Genomic DNA, 8,727 nt, shown 5'->3' with positions numbered 1-8,727 from the left:
ATCCCTGCAGTTGCATGAGGGGTGGTCCTATAATCACATAGGAACTTGGGCAGTTTGGTATGAGTGAAGCTGTAGGCTATTTCTTTAAGCCTGCTTTCAAAATTTGGACTGCTCTTTCTGCCAGAGTATTTGGTGATGGATGGTATGGAGCTGTCCTTATATGCTGAATGCCATTCAATTTTAGGAAGTACTAAAATCCCACTCTTTGTCACCCCAGAAACAACTGCACTGAGGGTTCACCATGTCACCCTTTATTTATATGTGCACAGTACAAGGTATCTGATCAGTCAGCTTACAGCCAGTCCCTAGAATGAGGATACTTAGAATCTCCAGTTTATATCAGTCAGCTAGGACTCCCTGATTCGCCCAGGTTAATAAAACCAATCAAGAATCTCATAAGTTCCACCTGGCACTGGTTCCAATCACTACACCAGGACTGTTCACTCTTTTTCGCTGTTCCTAGATGCAGCCAAACCTGCTGAGTATTTCTATCATTTCCTGACTTTATTTCAGACTTCAAATATTTGCAGTACTTTAGTTATGAAGGTAGGTGAGCTAGTAATATTAGAAATGATAGTAAAACCTTCTTTCAATACATAAGAAACAAACAAGAGGCAAAAGTAGATATTGATGCTGGAAGGCTAGTGATGGGAGATAAGGAGGTAGCTGAAGAACTTAATAAGTACTTTGCGTCAGTCTTCACAGTGGAAGACGTGAGTAGTATGCCAACAATTAGGGAGAGCCGGGGGCAGAGTTGAATCTGGTAGGCATTACAAAAGAGAAGGTGCTAGAAAAGCTAAAAATTGATAAATCTCCTGGCCCCAGTGGGCTACATCCTAGAGTTCTGAGGGAGGTGGCTGAGGAAATAGCGGAGGCTTTGGTCGCGATCTTTCAAAAGTCACTGGAGTCAGGGAAAGTCCCAGATGATTGGAAAATTACTGTTGTAACTCCCTTGTTTAAGAAAGGATCAAGGCAAAAGATGGAAAATTATAGGCTGATTAGCCTAACCTCGGTAGTTGGTAAAATTCTAGAATCCATAGTCAAGGATGAGATTTCTAAATTCCTGGAAGTGCAGGGTCAGATTAAAACAAGTCAGCATGGTTTTAGTAAGGGGAGGTCGTGCCTGACAAACCTGTTAGAATTCTATGAAGAGGTAACAAGTATGTTAGACCAGGGAAACCCAGTAGATGTTATCTATCTAGACTTCCAAAAGGCCTTTGATACAGTGCCTCACGGGAGGCTGCTGAGCAAGGTGAGGGCCCATGGTGTGCGAGGTGAGCTACTGGCTTGGATTGAGGATTGGCTGTCTGACAGAAGGCAGAGTTGGGACAAAAGGCTCTTTTTCGGAATGGCAACCGGTGACGAGCGGTGTCCCGCAGGGTTCAGTGTTGGGGCCACAGCTGTTCACATTATATATTAATGATCTGGATGAAGGGACTGGGGGCATTCTGGCGAAGTTTGCCGATGATACAAAGATAGGTGGACAGGCAGGTAGTACTGAGGAGGTGGGGAAGCTGCAGAAAGATTTAGACAGTTTAGGAGAGTGGTCCAGGAAATGGCTGATGAAATTCAATGTGAGTAAATGTGAGGTTTTCCACTTTGGAAAAAAGAATACAGGCATGGACTATTTTCTAAATGGTGAGAAAATTCGCAAATCAGAAGTGCAAAGGGATCTGGGAGTGTTGGTCCAAGATTCTCTAAAAGTTAACTTGCAGGTAGAGTCCGTAATTAAGAAAGCAAATGTAATGTTGTCGTTTATCTCAAGAGGTTGGAATATAAAAGCAGCGATGTGCTTCTGTGCTTTATAAGGCTCTAGTTACGCCCCATTTAGAATACTGTGTCCAATTTTGGGCCCCACTCCTCAGGAAGGACATACTAGCCCTGGAGCATGTCCAGTGGAGATTCACACGGATGATCCCTGGAATGGTAGGTTTAATGTATGATGAACGGCTAAGCATCCTGGGATTGTACTCATTAGAGTTTAGAAGGTTGAGGGGAGATCTAATAGAAACTTACAAGATAATGTATGGTTTAGAAGGGGTGGATGCTAGGAAGTTGTTTCCGTTATGCGGGGAGACTAGGACCCGTGGGCACAGCCTTAAAATTAGAGGGGGTAAATTTAAAACGGAAATGAGGCGACATTTCTTCAGCCAGAGAGTGGTGGGCTTGTGGAATTCATTGCCACAGAGTGCAGTGGAGGCCGGGACGTTGGATGCCTTCAAGGCAGAGATTGACAAATTCTTGATCTCAAAAGGAATTGAGGGCTACGGGAAGAGTGCAGGGAAGTGGTGCTGAAATGCCCATCAGCCATGATTTAAATGGTGGAGTGGACTTGATGGGCCGAATGGCCTTACTTCCACTCCTATGTCTTATGGTCTTATATATCGAGGGAAGATCCAATGTTCACTGAAGAAAACAAGGCCAGGCATGGATGAGCAATGAAAAGTGCTCTGTTGATCCAAGTGGCTTTAAAATAGCAGTTAATTTATACAAAACTCTATGATGCACATATCACTTAAAGAAGGGAACTTAAAACAGTGGAAGTCAGGAGATTGGGAGAGGAAGGACAAAGGATGGCAACAGATAGAGCTCCAAAGCAAAGAAACTCCCTGAGCTGCTGCCAGCATGGAAACCAGCTTGAGTGATGATAAATTGGAAATATGGGTCTCTACTTCATTATCTAAGTCATGAATTAATAAGCTGAATATCTGAGGACCATGCTTGTGGACTAACCATTACTAGTCACCTCCTTCCAAACTATCTGTTATCTCGATTTGCCATTGTCTAAGCCCATATCCTAAGCAGGTCAATAATTTGTCTTCAATTCAGTTAGGCTTACTTCCGGTTCCACGAGGCAGAGAGGGTAGGTATAGGTGGATAGAGCAGATGAATGCACGGCTGAGGAACTGGTGCAGGAGAGAAGGATCCACATTTTTGGATTGAAGTGACCTGTATAAGAATTATGAGTTGCCCCTGAATTTAAAGGAGACTAATATACTGGTGGGGTCATTTTCTGGAGCTGGTTGGGAGCATTTAAACTAGTAAGAGGGGATGGGGGGACAGAGAGATAGTGAGGAAAGACACCAGTCTGAGACTGGTAGTTACAAAAAGTAGTAGGTCAAACAGTCAGGGCTGACAGGAACAAAGCAGAGAACAAGGTAGGACTAACAAATTAAACAGCATTTACTTCAATGCAAGAGGCCTAACAGGTAAGGCAGATGAACTCAGGGCATGCTTGGGAACACAGAACTGGGATGTTATCGCATTTACAGAGATGTGACTCACGAACAAACTGAATTGGCAGCTTAATCTTCCAGGCTATAAATGCTACAGGAAGGATAGAAAGGGGGACAAGAAAGGAGGGGAGTGACATATTTGATGAGGGATAACATTATGGCTGTATTCAGGGAGCACAGTGCTTGGAATATGTTCAGTGATGTTATTTGGGTGGAAATGAGAAATAAGAAACAGATGATCACCTTATTGGTATTACATTATAGACCCCTCCAATAGAAATTGGAAACAAATTTATAAGGAGATCCCACTTATCTGCAAGAATGATATGGTGGTTGTGGTAGGAGATTTTAACTTTTCAGGCATAGACTGGGACTGCCACAGTGTTAAGGACTTGGATGGGCAGGAATTTGTTAAGTGTGTACAAAAAAAATTTTCTGATTCAGCATGTGGATGTACCTGAGAAAGAAGGTGCAAAACTTAACCTACTCCTGATAAATAAGGCAGGGCAGGTGACTGAGGTGTCAGTGGGGGAGCACTTTGGGGCCAGTGGCCATCATTCTACTGGTTTTAAAATAGTGATGGAAAAAGATAGACCGGATCTAAAGGTGAAAGTTCTAAATTGAAGGAAGGCCAACGTTAGCAGTTTTAGGCATAAACTTTCAAAAGCTGCTTAGGGGTCGATGTTTTCAGGACAGCTGGGAAATGGGAAGCCTTCAAAGTGAGAATCCAGAGAAAGTATGTTTATGTTAGGGTGAAGGGCAAGGCTGGCAGGTGTGGGGAATGTTGGAGTATATTTGAGAGGGATATCAGGAGGGCAAAAAGGAGGCATGAGATAGCCTTATCAAATAGGGTTAAGGAGAATCCAAAGGGATTCTAAAAATACCTTAAGGATAAAAGGATAACGAGGGAGAGAATGGGGGTCCTTCAAGATCAACAGGGCCGATGTGAGAAATACAGGAGATGAGGAAGATACTAAATGAGCATTTTGCAACAGTGTTTACTGTGAGAAGTAAACTATGGTTACTACGGAAGACATAGAGCATGAGAAAATAAATATTGACATCTGGAAATAAAGGTGGCTGGTACAATTACAACATTTAAAAAGCATCTGGATGGGTATATGAACAGGAAGGGTTTAGCAGGATATGGGCCTAATGTTGGTAAATGAGACTAGTTTTATTTGGGTTATCTGGTCAGTATGGGCGAGTTGGGCTGAATGGTGTATTTCTGTGCTGCACATGTCTATGAATCTATCAGCTTTAGATTTCAGTAACTGTTCCTTAGGCAAAACCTTATCAACAGCCAGCTCTACAGATGGACAAAACATCCAAGGGTTAAAACATTGAAGCTATTTGATTCGATGTAAGGAACCAAAAGTAGTTGTCAAGTTTCTGGGAATTAAACACATATCCTAAATAACATAACAATTATAACAGTAATAAATCAGTGGCAACGTTTTGAGAAACATAAAAATCATATTGCAGCAAAATTGTCTAGTTTAAAGGGCAAGGAAGGTGAGCAGTTCTGAAAACTTGGACAGGAGAATTCTTAAACCGACATATTTCCAGCCAATAAGGGAAGAAACAGTGATAGCCATAGTTCTGGGCAATGAAGTAGGACAAGTAGAATATATGTCAGTGGGAGGTATAGTCATTATAGAACAGGGGAGCACCATTTGGCCCATCAACTCCAGGACTGTCTATAAAGAAATCCAACAGTTCCATTTTCACACCCTCTCTCTGTGGCCCTGAAAGTTTACTTTCTGCAAGTGCCGCAAGTGACCAAATGACTCTGCTTCTAGCTGTGTAAAACTGTTTTTCTTACAGTCTATCCCCTCCAGCCGATGTACTGATTAGAACAGTTTTCTTTGTCCATGTTATCGAAGGATGTCATCATCTTGTCAAAACCATCTTCTTTTCTCAGAAGAGAGTTTTTTCCTGCTTCTGAGGCTTGTATTTAAAATCCCTCATTTCGGGAATCATCCTTCTTAAAGTATGGTGTCCTGAAGTGGAAGCAAAACTAAAGTGGCAGTCCAGCCAGATTTTGAATACTAACTACTTAGAATATTACTGGATTTTTATTAGATATGGAAAGGGAGAGAACATTAAATGTGAAAATACCCAAACAGAAAACGAAGAATTTCTATGATTTGATAAGGGCTTTAACATATGTGAACTGAAACAACACACTGGCCAAGAAAAGGTGAAATGAACAATGGTAGGCCTTCAAAGTAGAGATAGATTGGGTACAAACTAAACAATTTCCCAAAAGGAGGAAAGATTTGATCGTTAAAACTACAGTTCCCTGAATGACAAAGAAAATGGAATTCAAAGTAAACACGAAGGAAGTTATGTACAGTAAACAACAGAAAGTCAGGCAAAATTCAGAAAGAGTGGGAGGAAATTGAGAAAAGATATAAGAACGTGAAAGAGTGTACAAGAAAATGACAGGACACAAGAAAGTATAAGTAAAGATTAGTGGGTAATATAAATTTGTGTCTATTTTTCAAATTTTCATTTTCAAAGTAAAATCTTAGTTAAAAGAATGATGGGGTCCATGAAGAACACAAATGAAAATTATCTGGCAGAAACAGTGGACATGACTGATAATCTGGATGAATATTTTACATCTGTCTTCACAGATGAGGTGCATCACACTGTGGAGGGTTGAGAACAAGACATTAGATAGTGCAAAAATATTTTTAAAAAGGGCAATGCTTATTATATTATGTTAAAGTGGAGTCACCTGGTCCAGATGGGATGCATTCTCATGACACTTAAGGGAAACTGGGATGGAGAAAGCAGAAATTTGACCATAATTTTAAACATTCTCTGAATATCAGAGTGGTGCCTGAAGACTGGAGGATTGCAAATGTTGTAAATCCCTACTTGAGTAGTTCACTAAGCCTACCCAACTCCTTCTGAAGCCATTTTATATCTTCCTCACAACACAATTCCACTTAGCTTCTTTATATCATCCACAAATTTGTAAATATGGCATTTGGTCCCCAGTTCCAAGTCATTGTGAACCTTTGGAATCCAAGCACTGATCTTTGCAATGCCTCATTAGTGATAGCCTGCCAATATGAGAGAGGCCCGTTTATTCCTATTCTCTGTTCATTGTCTGTTAGTCAATGGTCAATCCATGCCAACACATGATTATATGATATACTCTATATTTCCTATGCGAGACTTCATCAAAAACCTTCTGAAAATCTAAGTGTACTATGTCCATTGGCTTTCCTTTATCAATTTGTTAGTAACATCTTCAAACAATGATTTCCCATTTTCATGATTTATCAACTTTCAGCTCCAATACTTTCTCCAGTGCAATCTTGACTTTATAAAGCAAATTCAATGCAGACAAGTGTGAGATGGTGCACTTGGGCAAGACCAGCAATGTAAGGTAAACAATTAACACAGCAGGCCAAGCAGCATCGGAGGAGCAGGAAAGTTGACGTTTTGGGTCGAGACCCTTCTTGAGAAATGGGGGAGGGGAAGGGGATTCCGAAATAAATAGGGAGAGAGGGGGAGGCAGATAGAAGATGGATAAAGGAGAAGATAGGGTGAGAGGAGACAGACAGGTCAAAGAGGCGGGGTTAGAGCCAGTGGAGGTGAATGTAGTTGGGGAGTTAGGGAGGGGATGGGTCGGTCCAGGGAGGACAAACTGGTCAAGGAGGCAGGATGAGGTTAGTGGGTAGGAGGTGGAGGTGGGGCTTGAGGTGGGAGGACTGGTTAGGGAGGCGGGGACTAGCTGGGCTGGTTTTGTGACGTGGTTGGGGGAGGGAAGATTTTGAAGCTTCTGAAGTACACATTGATACCCTTAGGTTGCAGGGATCCCAAGCAAAATATGAGATGCTGTTCCTGCATCTTTCGGGTGGTATCATTGTGGCAATGCAGGAGGCCCAGGATGGACATATCGTTCGAAGAGTGGGGGGTGGGGGAGTTGAAACTGTTCACAACTGGGAGGTGTAGTTATTTGTTACGAACTGAGCGTAGGTGTTCCGCAAAGCAGTCCCCAAGCCGCTGCTTGGTTTCCCTGTTGTGGAGGAGGCCACTGCGGGAACAGCGGAAACTGTATATCACATTAACAGATGTGCAGGTGAACATCTGTTTGCTGTGGAAGGTCTTCTTAGGGCCTGGGGTGGGTGTGAGGGGGGCGGCATAGGGGCAGGTGTAGCGCTTGCTTCGGTTGCAGGGAAACGTGCCGGGGTACTGTTCATCCAGCTTCACACCGTGTTATCTCAGATTCTCCAGCATTGGCAGTTCCTAATATCAAGGTAAACAATGAGCCCATTTAGCTAGCCAGTTGACTTGCAGCGTACTGTAGTGTGGGTTTAATTGTTGCACTGGTTGACGTTACCATGAAGGACTCTTTCTCAGCCTCTCCGCTTGCCTGAGTCATGTGGCGACCCACATCACCAGTCATCTCTACTCTCTCTCTCTCATGACAGAGCAGCCCTATAGGACTTTGCCAAATTTACCTTTATTATTAAAGATTATCCATTGTCTACGTACGGTCATGTCTTTTGATGTATCTTCCGAATTCACCATAGACAATTAATGTCTCATGTCGTTAAATTTAACACACTTGATCCATTCACTCACTATCTTCATACTAGGTTACAGCATCTGCTCCATGCCAGCGCCCTCTACACAACTATGAAACTGACATTAGTATGTCGTCATTATGTACACTTTTCATGTTAATCCCACAATGTTATGGCTAGAAATTAAGGATGACTCTCTTGCTCTTCTTCAAAACACTGCCATGGGATGTTTCACTACATCCATCTTGAGGCCTCAGTTAAACCTCTCATTAAAAAGGTGGGATGTCAACTCATCAGTAAAGTCAGTACCACTCTGGAAGGTTAGTCTTCTCTTTATTGTGCTGCAGCCCCACAGTGGCTCTTGAACCGAGGACTTTGTTTTATTCATTTGTGGTTTATGGGCGTTGCTGGCTGGCCAGGCAGCATTTATTGCCTGTATCTAATTGCCCTCTGAAGTGGTGGTGAGCTACCTTCTTGAACTGCTGCAGGTTGACCCACAATGCCATAAGGGAGGGAATTCCAGGATTTTGACCCAGTGACAGTGAAGGAAAGGCAATACATTTCCAAGACAGGATGGAGAGTGGCTTGGAGATGATGATGTTCCAACATGTAGTTTATAGTGGGAGTACAGCCAATCAAGTCACCATTGACACAGAATACTAAGTTTGCCTATTCCCGTGCCTTTCAAAATCATTGTATAACCATGAGATATTTCTAAAAGTTGCTAAGATGAAGTCAGTTATATAGAGTGCCATTTAACAAAAGATAATCCAACCAGTCTTCCATGAAGCCATAGATAAAAGGAACTGCAGATGTTAGTGAATCCGAGATAACAAGGTGTAGAGCTGGATGAACACAGCAGGCCAAGCAGCATCAGAGGAGCAGGAAAACTTGAACGTTTCGGGTCTGGACCCGGGTCTATGCCCGAAACGTCAGCTTTC

Source organism: Stegostoma tigrinum, chromosome 31, assembly GCF_030684315.1.
Source record: "Stegostoma tigrinum isolate sSteTig4 chromosome 31, sSteTig4.hap1, whole genome shotgun sequence".
Classification (NCBI taxonomy): Eukaryota; Metazoa; Chordata; class Chondrichthyes; order Orectolobiformes; family Stegostomatidae; genus Stegostoma; species Stegostoma tigrinum.
The sequence above is the reverse complement of the archived record's forward strand: the minus strand, read 5'-3'. Positions refer to the sequence as shown.